General features: G+C 44.2%; 1 protein-coding gene across 1 annotated transcript in view; it reads right to left on the bottom strand.

The window, feature by feature from the left end:
- LOC126458943 (uncharacterized) overlaps nucleotides 1-12,163 on the bottom strand; it is a 90,448-nt gene extending 78,285 nt beyond the window's left edge. Inside the window, exon 1 of the mRNA XM_050095827.1 lies at nucleotides 11,918-12,163. The gene's annotated coding sequence lies outside the window, so the exon portion shown is untranslated. The remainder of the gene's footprint in view (nucleotides 1-11,917) is intronic.
- Nucleotides 12,164-12,832: the final 669 nt, after the last annotated feature.

Here is a 12,832-nt window from a genome sequence, read left to right as displayed (position 1 = left end):
AGATGTAGATGTAGATGTAGATGTTACGCGTATACAAAGCGCGCAATGAACTTCAATACCGATTTTCTCACAACCAAGGCTCGTCGTTAAAAAACCGGCTAGTCAGGTATTCAGGGTAAGTGCCTCTACAACATATTTGAAGCGCATGAAAAACCGTGATTTACAGTATGGAGGGTTTACTTGTGAGCCGATCGCTGTGGCCGAACTGCTGTAGGCGCTTCAGTCAAGAACCGCGCTGCTGCTACGGTCGCAGGTTCGAATCCTGCCTCGGGCATGGATGTGTGTGATGTCCTTTGGTTAGTTAGGTTTAAGTAGTTCTAAGTCTAGGGGACTGATGACCTCAGATGTTAAGTCCCATGGTGCTTAGAGCCATTTGGACCAAAACACTGACACAAATTGTTTACATAGAAATGGAAAAACTGGTAGAGACCAACCTTGGAGGGATCCGTTTTGTTTCCATAGAAATGTTGGCATACGCGAGATGACACTGGTCTTACGATGTATACCAGAAAACAGACCGAAGAAGGTAAACCTACGCCTGTAGTATTTCTAGATCTCCGGGATGTGAGTTCAGTATACCGTTTGAAATTCTGAAAGTAATAAGGGTATTAATACAGGGAATGAAACACTGTGTGCAACTTGTACTGGAAGTAGACAAGTTGTAGGAATCGAAGGACATAAAAGGGGAACAGTGGTGCAGACAGAGTTGTAGCTCATTCCTGATCTTAATACGAGGGCAGTTCAATAAGTAACGCAACACATTTTTTTTTCTCGGCCAATTTTGGTTGAAAAAACCGGAAATTTCTTGTGGAATATTTTCAAACATTCCCGCTTCGTCTCGTATAGTTTCATTGACTTCCGACAGGTGGCAGCACTGTACGGAGCTGTTAAAATGGCGTCTGTAACGGATGTGCGTTGCAAACAACAGGCAGTGATCGAGTTTCCTTTGGCGGAAAACCAGAGCATCTCAGATATTCATAGGCGCTTGCAGAATGTCTACGGTGATCTGGCAGTGGACAAAAGCACGGTGAGTTGTTGGACAAAGCGTGTGTCATCATCGCCGCAAGGTCAAGCAAGACTGTCTGATCTCCCGCGTGCGGGCCGGCCGTGCACAGCTGTGACTCCTGTAATGGCGGAGCGTGCGAACACACTCGTTCGAGATGATCGACGGATCACCATCAAACAACTCAGTGCTCAACTTGACATCTCTGTTGGTAGTGCTGTCACAGTTGTTCACCAGTTGGGATATTCAAAGGTTTGTTCCCGCTGGGTCCCTCGTTGTCTAACCGAACACCATAAAGAGCAAAGTAGAACCATCTGTGCGGAATTGCTTGCTCGTCATGTGGCTGAGGGTGACAATTTCTTGTCAAAGATTGTTACAGGCGATGAAACATGGGTTCATCACTTCGAACCTGAAACAAAACGGCAATCAATGGAGTGGCGCCACACCCACTCCCCTACCAAGAAAAAGTTTAAAGCCATACCCTCAGCCGGTAAAGTCATGGTTACAGTCTTCTGGGACGTTGAAGGGGTTATTCTGTTCGATGTCCTTCCCCATGGTCAAACGAGCAACTCTGAAGTGTATTGTGGTACTCTTCAGAAATTGAAGAAACGACTTCAGCGTGTTCGTAGGCACAAAAATCTGAACGAACTTCTCCTTCTTCATGACAACGCAAGACCTCACACAAGTCTTCGCACCCGAGAAGAGCTCACAAAACTTCAGTGGACTGTTCTTCCTCATGCACCCTACAGCCCCGATCTCGCACCGTCGGATTTCCATATGTTTGGCACAATGAAGGACGCAATCCGTGGGAGGCACTACGCGGATGATAAAGAAGTTATTGATGCAGTACGACGTTGGCTCCGACATCGACCAGTGGAATGGTACCGTGCAGGCATACAGGCCCTCATTTCAAGGTGGCGTAAGGCCGTAGCATTGAATGGAGATAAAGTTGAAAAATAGTGTTGTGTAGCTAAAAGATTGGGGAATAACCTAGTGTATTTCAATGCTGAATAAAACAACCCCTGTTTCAGAAAAAAAAATGTGTTGCATTACTTATTGAACTGCCCTCGTAAGTCTGCACTCCGAGAACCATAAACGACACCTAGAAGACATCTGGAAAAGACATTAAAGTTCAAAATGAAATAATGCTTCAGTGTACGCCGATGTCCTTGTAGTACTGGCAGAGTCGGTAAAGCGTTTGGAAAAGCAATTGAAGGGAACGGGTAGTGTCTTGAAAACGCGTTAGAAGATGAATACCAGTCAAAGAAGGGTATTTGAATGCAGTTAAATTAAATCAGGTGATGTTGAAGGAATTAAATTAGGAAATGAGTCACTAAAATTAGAATATGAATTTCTTTGTTTGGGCGATTATGAACGAACAATAGATGATATAAAATGCAGACTGGCAACAGAAAGGAAAACATGCTGAAAAAGATAAATCTGGTAACATCGAATATGTATGTGTTATAAGTGTTCGGAAGTCATTTCTGGAGTGCAGACATGTACGGAAGTGAAACGTGGACAACAAACAGTACAGACAAGATGAAAACGAAGAAGAAGAGAATAGAAGGTTTTTCTACGTGTTGCTGCAGAAGAATGCTGAAGATTATATGGGTAGATCACCATTCAGCTCATCTTTCAAGTACTTTGCCGCCCCTGACAGAATTGCGAGGTCATCGGCAAACACTGAAGTGTTCATTTCTTTTCTCTGAACTTCAAAGTCCATTTTAAGTTTCTTCCTGATTTCCTTTATTGTTACTCAAAGTAAGATTCATTAACATCGAGGATAATGCTTTAACACTATCTCAATCACAGTTTTCCTTTCAGGTGCTTCGACTATTGAAACTTCAGTCTAGTTCCTGTACACGTAAAGCATAATCTTTGTCTCCTTGTATTTTGTCGCTTTTACTTTAAGAATTTGCTTATTGGAGGTACTGAACCGAACTAGGGAAAAAACGAATGTATGGCGCATACTGACTAAAAGAAAGAATCCGTTGATAGGACTTAGCTTCAGGCATAATGGAATCTCAGTTTGGTGTTGTAGGGATGTTCGAGAGGTAAAAATTGTCGAGAGAGATCGAGCTCTAATACAGGTCGCTGGAGTTATGTCGAGATGAAGAGGCTTGCACCGGGTAGACTGTCGTGGAGAGGTGGTTCAAACCAGTCCTCGTACTGAAACCACAACAATAGCAACAGATACTGGCACTTACACTGGCTAATAAGAAGGAGTTTGCAATCTGTGGATAGTCACAGGACGACAATAAAGAAATTGCTACTGTGGCATCGGTGTGGCGGGAGAGTACATGTTGACGTTAAGGCCTTCCTGACAAGTCACTAAGGATTATATCCATGACTGACAGTGCATGATGAATACGTATTCAATATGCATTCCTGTAAGTTAATGGCCGGCCGCTGTGACCGCGAGGTTCTAGGCGTTTCAGTCCGGAACAGCGCTGCCTTGGGGATGGGTGTGTGTGTGATGGCCTTAGGTTCGTTAGGTTTAAGTAGCTCTAAGTCTCGGGGACTGATGACCTCAGATGTTAAGTGTCATAGTGCTTAGAGCAATTTGAATCATTTGTAAGTTAATGAAAGGTTGTTTATGAAGTCTGGTTGGTTCAAATGGCTCTGAGCACTATGGGACTTAACATCTCAGGTCATCAGTCCCATAGAACTTAGAACTACTTAAACCTAACTAACCTAAGGACATCACACACATCCATGGCCGAGGCTGGATTCGAACCTGCGACCGTAGCGGTCACGCGGTTCCAGATTGAAGTGCCTGAACCGCTCGGTCACAGCGACTGGCCTTATGAAGTCAGAATCACTGAGCTTGCTTGCATATGTAACAGATTTCTGAGTTGTTTAGGCCTCTGAAAATGTCTCCAGCAATAGATGAGGAAAGTCTGCCACACCCCTTACCAAAGTGTGAGGTGTCAGCAAAAATCCCAGCAACATTTGTACTATGTTTTCTTTGAGTCTCATGATAGATAATGCAATTATGTCAAAATTAATTTGTATTCCAGTCAGCATCAACGCAAAAAAAATGTTCTACTTCAAGAGACCTCTCGGTATAACCAGAGCCCACGTATCATCTTCTGTCGTGCGTTTGGAGCAACATATATACACTCTACAAGACACGATAGAATGTTAGACGAAGAGTTCTTTTACCTCTACAATTCAAAGTTTCTTCGCCACAGTGATCGATACGTCCTACACACACGGGGTGGTTATGATCGAGCCTTCGCTACTTGAGAGGGCGTCCATGAAAAACGACTGATCGTAGGATAATGAAACTTAGTAGGGACATTTTTAAGGACATGCAGGTGAGAAGTAATGACTATATCATTCAAATAAACACATTCTAAATTACACACGAGAGGGGTAATAGTTAATTCCTTACAATGTTCTGGGTTACAAACGTTCTCGATGTAATGGCCACCTGCATCCACAACAGCCAGGTACAGCACTAGAGATATCATTTCAGAGTTGTTCGAAGTACTTTTCGAACAGTGGACCATGGAATGTTCAGCTTTCATGAGAAAACTGGTGCACTGCTTGAAGATCACACATTGCGTCCAGCGTTCTCAGCCGTGGCAACAGAAACTTCTTCAACAGTTGGTGGCTCCATTGGCTGGCTGTCTCCCTTAAGAAAAATTACCAAATTGCCAGTTAATTCAAACTTCAGAATCATGTTCTTCAACTCCGATGCGGAAAGAAGACCTCTCCGTGTTCCTTTAATACGTCGACACTCGCGAAGAGCCAAAGCATTATTGCTGTTTTGATGAAATAGTTTTACGAACAAAGCCCTGGCCACATTGTCCCAGACCTATGTTGCCTGGCTGCAATTGTAACGCCCACCGATTACTATGTTTCAACCCTACGTCGCCGTACCATTACAGTCGCCTAACGGCAAGACATCACACTAATATTATTAACAAATCAAATCCATGCAGCGCACAAACTGCACAACATTCCTATAAAGATGGGTAACCGTACAGTTAGTAGTTTTCCGTCTACATTGGCTCAGGAAACGAAAATTCAATTATTGACTATTTCACTTCAAGAAAGGTTGCTTCTTCGAATGCTACAACAGTTCTGTCACTATCGAACAGTGTACTAAAGCAAATGATGCTCGTAAATCACGGGTCAACTGCATGTTATTTAGACGTGCATCGGTTCACATATACCTGAGAAATGGTTCAAATGGCTCTGAGCACTATGCGACTTAACTTCTGAGGTCATCAGTCGCCTAGAACTTAGAACTAATTAAACCTAACTAACCTAAGGACATCACACACATCCATGCCCGAGGCAGAATTCGAACCTGCGACCGTAGCGGTCGCTCGGCTCCAGACTGTAGCGCCTAGAACCGCACGGCAACTCCGGCCGGCATACTTGAGAAATAATGGGCACTGTCAGGCATCCAAACACATATAACATTTGATTTTCACAATGTAGACAGGTTTTTATTCTTAAACGTGAACCCCTCTAAGCAGAGTGACACACTGAGGTCTCTTGCAGTTTGCTTTTGAATTTTACAAGCGTTTTAAAAAGGAATAGAACTGTAATCATCTAACATACTGCGTCTGTTTCGCTGTACAGCGCATCGACGTGCATACACTACGAACTCGGCAAGTGTGTTATGCTCTTAGTCACTCTACACGGTTTTCAGCAATTGATATTATGCCAAGAGGTAAGTAATGTTTTGTACGGATAGTGTTCTGAACTCTGATAGGTCTATCAACCGAGATATTGAAACAACTAATTTTATAATGTGTTCGTATACTTTTCACAGCTGTATTCAGTAGCTCTAAGAAAGTCAGTTGCAGTGATATTGCATCTGTTAGTATTGCCGTTGAAATCTTTGGCCGGCCGCGGTGGTCTCGCGGTTCTAGGCGCGCAGTCCGGAACCGTGCGACTGCTACGGTCGCAGGTTCGAATCCTGCCTCGGGCATGGATGTGTGTGATATCCTTAGGTTAGTTGGGTTTAAGTAGTTCTAAGTTCTAAGGGACTGATGACCACAGCAGTTGAGTCCCATAGTGCTCAGAGCCATTTTTTTTTTTTTTTTTTTTTGAAATCTTTGGCAAGAAGATTCCGAGAAACTCGCTGGATTGGAAAGGAATATGGCCAGAGTCGGCTGTTCGGTAGCTCTCATGCCAGGCCCCTTGTTATATGCAGCAAAACAGGCCTACATCTACATCCACATCTACATCTGCATCGATACTCTGCAAATCACACTCAAGTGCCTGGCAGATGGTTCATCGAACCCCCTTCATAATAATTCCGTATTTCACTTCCGAACAGTGCACGGAAGAACGAACACCTACCTCTTTCCGTGCGACCTCTGGTTTCCCTTATTTTATTATGATGATCGTTTCTTCCTACGTAGGTCGGCGTCAACAAAATATTTTCGCATTCGAAGCAGAATGATGGTGATTGATATTTCGTGCCAAGATCCCACAGCAACGATAAACGTCTTTGTTTTAATGATGTTCACTCCAAATCCTGTGTCATGTCCGTGGCACTCTCTCCCTATTTCTACTTTTCTTTTAACTGTCTCGATGTACTTGGTTAATCCTGTCTGGTAAGTAGAGGACGGACAAGCGTTGTGTAGGTAGTCTCTTTAGCACATCTGTTGCTTCTTCTAAGTGTTCAGCCAATAGATCGCAGTCTTTGGTTCGCCTTCCCCACAACGTTCTCTCTGTGTTCTTTCCAGTTTAAGGTATTCGTGACTGTAATTCCTAGGTATTCAACAGAATTTATGGCCTTTAGTTTGATTGGTTTATTGTGTTACCGAAGTTTAACGTATTCCTTTTTGGCACTCGTCTGGATGACCTCACACTTTTCATTACTTAGGTTGGTGCGTAAGTTCTTAGTGTTTTTGCGTAAGTTTAATAAACACAACAGATACACATAAGAGAGACGTTAGTCACCAATAATAAATTCCCCTTCACTATTTACAACAGTCTACCAACGCGGGTGAAGAAATCACCTGGTTTTGAGGCGAAGAAGTTGGCGAGTCATGTTCGGAGCCCATTTTCATCCGGGAAGGAAGTTCCTTGAAGGTTGTTTGACAGAGAGCGGCGAAGGTGAAAATCTGAGGATGCAAAATCAGGTGAATAAAGTGGCTTTGGAATGACTTCCCAGACCAACTCCTGTATAGTGTTTTTTGTCAGTCTAACAGAATGCGGACAGGAATTATCGCAACAGTTCATGCAGTGTTCCTGGTTGTTGTTCTTCGATCGCGTCTGCAAGACGTCTCAGTTGTTGACAGGAAATATCAGTAGTCAGAGTTACAGCTCAGGGATGCAGTTGGTAGCACGCCACACCGTCACTGTTCCACCAGACGTACAACATTGTCGTTTGTGGATGAGTGGAGATCATTGTATCGTGTTTTGCTGCTTTGTTTGACCTCAACCATGCCTTTCTTTTCCCTATGTTAGCATAAAGACAGTGTTTCTTGTGACCAGTATCGATACAGGATACCCGCTGATTTTTGTGATTTTGGCTTAGTGCGTGCGATACCCATAAACTCTATTTTTGAACCTTCCCCATTGTATGCAAATGTCGCACGATAGTGGAATGATCGCAGTTCATCACATTTGTCATTTCTTGAGTACGATGACGCGGACCATTGCGCATTACTGCGTTTAAACGATCTTCATCACACGCTGACGGTCTTCCTGAACGCTGAGAGTCACTAATGTCAAAACGATCCTTCTTAAAACGAGGGAAACATTTTCTTGCAGTGCTCTGTCCATTGGCACTATCTTCATACACGGTGCAAATGTTCCTGGCTGTCTCCGCTGCTTTCTCTTCCCTACTGAACTCAAACCCATCGCGACCTGAATACCAACATGCAAAAGAAAAAAGCTATGAACTTATTCATCAACCTAACATAACAAAACCTAATTTTCTATAAGACATACGTACAGGGTGAGCTATAAGTTTTGTATACGGCATCACACCATATGCTAAGTTCTGGTGCCCCAGATGCGACTTAAGAAAGGTATTTCAAATGTGCGTACGTTTCCAGGTTTTTGTGGAAACCAGTGCCGTTTCATCAGTTACCATTTCGACAGTATTTGTTTGACATTCGCCATATTGAAGTAGCACGTCGAACTTCTCTGTAGTAGTGTATAAGTCTACATGCAAGAAATGTTAAAGCAGAGCTGGCCTTGGTGGCCGAGAGGTTCTAGGCGCTTCAGTCCGGAACCGCGCGACAGCTACGGTCGCAGGTCGAATCCTGCCTCGGGCATGGATGTGTGTGATGTCCTTAGGTTTGTTAGGTTTAAGTAGTTCTAAGTTCTATGGGACTCATGACCTCAGATGTTAAGTCCCATAGTGCTCAGAGCCATTTGAACCATTTATTAAAGTAGATATGATCTGAAGACAGTCAACGCAGTTCTTGTTGGTTCTGGAGTACAGACAAAACACAGTTGAAAGACTTGGTACAGTGACATAGCTCGGCATGAGCGCGTTAACAATGCAACAGCCGAATTCGCCCCAATTCCTACTGAATTTCAGAATATTTCTGGGATTCTTTTGCAAAGTGTCTCTAACTATGAATTAACAAGCACTATATCATCATACTCTTCTTTTTAAGTGCTTTCGCATGCCGTTAAAAATATGTCGCTCTATTTAAAAAATGATACTTGCTCCAGTATCTTCACCGACAGGAGTGTTAAGATTCTGTATTAAATACCCTTAGCGTACTACTATTTGCCAGAAACCTCGGTTCGATCTCTGGAACCGTTCACGAAAAAAAGGGGGTGTTACGTCTTACGAGAATCACCCTTAGTCACCGACCTGTAGATAGCACTTTTTAACGCGGAATTTCCAAGATTATCTCGAAACAAGGCTCTGAAGTAAACTCACTTCAGCACGAAAAGGTGAAAATCACTGACTGTGCTGTGTGCAGTATGTGGCTGGTTGGACTCATTGTTGGAATATTCGCTTGTGTAGTGTTGGGCAGTTGGATGTGAACAGCTCGTAGCGCTGGGCAGTTGGAGATGAGCCGCCAGCAGTGGTGAATGTGGAGAGAGAGATGCAAGAGTTTTGAGAGGTTACTATAAGCGGACGATCTGGTCGTGTGTCCGCCAGAAAAAGGAAATTTGTAAAGATAGATGTCATGAATGGATACACATACAGGGTGGTCCATTGATAGTGACCGGACCAAATATCTCACGAAATAAGCATCAAACGAAAAAACTGCAAAGAACGAAACTCGTTTAGCTTGAAGGGGGAAACCAGCTAGATGGCGCTGCCATAGGTCAAACGGATATCAACTGCTTTTTTAAAAAATAGGAACCCCTATTTTTATTACATATTCGTGTAGTACCTAAGGAAATAAAAAAATGTTTTAGTGGGAATACTTTTTTCGCTTTGTGATAGATGGCGCTGTAATAGTCACATACGCATAAGTACGTGGCATCACGCAACATTCAGCCAGTGCGGACGCTATTTGCTTCGTGATACATTACTGGTGTTAAAATGGACCGTTTAACAATTGCAGAAAAGGTCGATATCGTGTTGGTGTATGGCTATTGTGATCAAAATGCCCAACGGGCTTGTGCTATGTATGCTGCTCGGTATCGTGGACGACGTCATCGAAGTGTCCGGACCGTTCGCCGGATAGTTACGTTATTTAAGGAAACAGGAAATGTTCAGCCACATGTGAAACGTCAACCACGACCTGCAACAAATGATGATGTCCAAGTAGGTGTTTTAGCTGCTGTCGCTTCTAATCGGCACATCAGTAGCGGACAAATTGCGCGAGAATCGGGAATATCAAATGGTTCAAATGGCTCTGAGCACTATGGGAAGTAACTGCTGTGGTCATCAGTCTCCTAGAACTTAGAACTGTTTAAATCTAACTACCCTAAGGACATCACACACATCCATGCCTGAGGCAGGACTCAAACCTGCGACCGTAGCGGTCACGCGGTTCCAGACTGCAGCGCCTTTAACCGCTCGGCCACTAAGACCGGCCTCGGGAATATCAAAAACGTCGTGATGGGAATGCTTCATCAACATCGATTGCACCCGTACCATATTTCTATGCACTAGGAATTGGATGGCGACGACTTTGAACGTCGTGTACAGTTCTGCCACTGGGCACAAGCGAAATTACGGAACGATGACAGATTTTTTGCTCGCGTTCTATTTAGCGACGAAACGTCGTTCACCAACAGCGGTAACTTAAACCGGCATAATATGCACTATTGGTCAACGGAAAATCCACGATGGCTGCGACAAGGGGAACATCAGCGACCTTGGTGGGTTAATGTATGGTGCGGAATTATGGGGGGAAGGATAATTGGCCCCCATTTTATCGATTGAAATCTAAGTGGTGCAATGTACACTGATCTCCTTCGTAATGTTCTACCGATGTTACTACAAGATGTTTCACTGCATGACAGAATGGCGATGCACTTCCAACATGATGGATGTTCAGCACATAGCTCTCGTGCAGTTGAATCGGTATTGAATAGCATATTTCATGACAGGTGGATTGGTCCTCGAAGCATGGCCCTCACGTTCACCAGATCTGACGTCTCCTGATTGCCTTCTGTGGGGAAAGTTGATCCTATCGTGATACACCGATAACGCCTGACAACATGCGTCAGCGCATTGTCAATGCAAGTGCGAACATTACGGAAGGCGAACTACTCGCTGTTGAGAGGAATGTTGTTACACGTATTGCCCAATGCATTGAGGTTGACGGACATCATTTAGAGTATTTATTGCATTAATGTGGTATTTACAGGTAATCCTGTTGTAACAGCATGCGTTCTCAGAAATGATAAGTTCACAAAGGTACATTTATTACATTGGAAGAACCGAAATGAAATGTTCAAACGTACATACGTTCTGTATTATAATTTAAAATATCTACCTGTTACCAACTGTTCGTCTAAAATTGTGAGCCATTTGTTTGTGACTATTAGCATCAATCACAAAGCGAAAAATTGGTCCAACTAAAACATTCATATTTCTTTACGTACTTCATGAATATGTAATAGAAATGGGGGTTCCTATTTAAAAAAACGCAATTGATATCCATTTGACCAATGGCAACGCCGTCCATAGCGCCAACCATAGCTCCATCTGGTTTCCCCCTTCAAGCTAGACGAGTTTCGTTCTTTGTAGTTTTTTTCGTTTGACGCTTATTTCGTGAGATGTTTGGCCCGGTCACGATCAATGGACCACCCTGTATATATGATTACTTTCGAACACAAAAATCTTCGTTACTCGAACTACTGCAATACAGCGAGCGGCTAAAGTTTCTAACTACTGAAGGCAGTAACTACTGATAGGCATAGTTATCAAATGAAAGATTTTGATGGAGAACAAACAATGTGTTTACCTTAATAATGTTCAAAAGTCATCATATATATATATATATATATATATATATATATATATATATATATATATATATCAATTCATGACATCCATCTTTACAAATTTCCTTTTTCTGGTGGACACACGTCCAGGTCGTCCGCTTATAGCAACCTCTCCAAACTCTGACATCTGTCTCTCTCCATATCTGCTGGCGGCTCACCCGCAACTGCGCAACGCTACGCGTTGTTCACATCCAACTGCCCAACACTACACAAGCGAATATTCCAGCAATGACTCCAACTAGCCACAGACTGCACACAGCGCAGTCAGTGATTTTCACGTGGCGTTACCAACATAAAAACCTAAACAGCATGCTTACACACTTTTATGACCCACTGTATTTTCAAACTGACATGCTGTGTCGGTCATTACTGTAGGCGCACTGGCGGTACCGCCAGAACAATAGGGAAAGAGGAATGGAATGAAATAGAGTAAGGAACTGTCAACTTACTCCAATTTGCTTCTTGAGCACCTGTTTGTATGTTTAAGGACGTCTGGTAGGTTACCTTGAAGCGACGAGTGTGGTTGCTGCTGTCACTGCTCACTCTGAGTTTGTCTAGTGGAAGTGTTCCAGCTGCGCAGTACACCCGCCGAATAGGATCTGCTCAGTCGACGTAGCTGACGGCTGGCGAGAGCGCGCCCTGAGGATGGCGCCCCTGTGGTTCCGTCCCTCAGGGTCCCCCGCGAGAACAATGCCACGGCCGCGATGCCAGGTACTGAGGTCGCGAGAGTGGCAGCGGCGGTGCCGTGCGGCGGTGTCCCACTGCGCCGCGCTGTATAAATAGCCTGGCAGCGGGACTGCGGTGCGTCAGTCGGGCGCCGAAACGGCGATACCCGTTGCCGGCGGGAGTTTTCCGCTCGCTGCTGTGGTCGCAAACGTACGAGTGTCCCTGACGTGGCGTGTATACACTCGTGACAATTGTGGCCCACGTCTCTATTAATGATCGCAATAATACTTGTCCATTGCCACGAGGATGGAGAAGGTCCGTTCAATAACTGTTGCAACACCTTTCTTTCTGAAAGCAGGTAGATTTTATTCCGGATTCCAAAACATCATATTATTCACCGCTATTCTGACTGCAAAACCTTATATTTCTCCGTTCAATGCAACGCTCTTACGGCACCTTAAGGCCGGTTCCCACTACAGCGCCGGCCGCGGTGGTCTAGCGGTTCAGGCGCTCAGTCCGGAACCGCACGACTGCTACGGTCGCAGGTTCGAATCCTGCCTCGGGCATGGATGTGTGTGATGTCCTTAGGTTAGTTAGGTTTAAGTAGTTCTAAGTTCTAGGGGACTGATGCCCACAGATGTTAAGTCCCATAGTGCTCAGAGCCAGCCCACTACAGCGCGGCGTGCGGCAACGGCAGCGGCAAGCGTTTTCCGCTTTGACGCGGCGGCTCGCGCAATTGGCGTTCCCATTTGG

This window comes from Schistocerca serialis, chromosome 1 (assembly GCF_023864345.2).
Source record: "Schistocerca serialis cubense isolate TAMUIC-IGC-003099 chromosome 1, iqSchSeri2.2, whole genome shotgun sequence".
In the NCBI taxonomy this organism is placed as follows: Eukaryota; Metazoa; Arthropoda; class Insecta; order Orthoptera; family Acrididae; genus Schistocerca; species Schistocerca serialis.
This window is presented reverse-complemented; position numbering and strand designations above follow the sequence as displayed.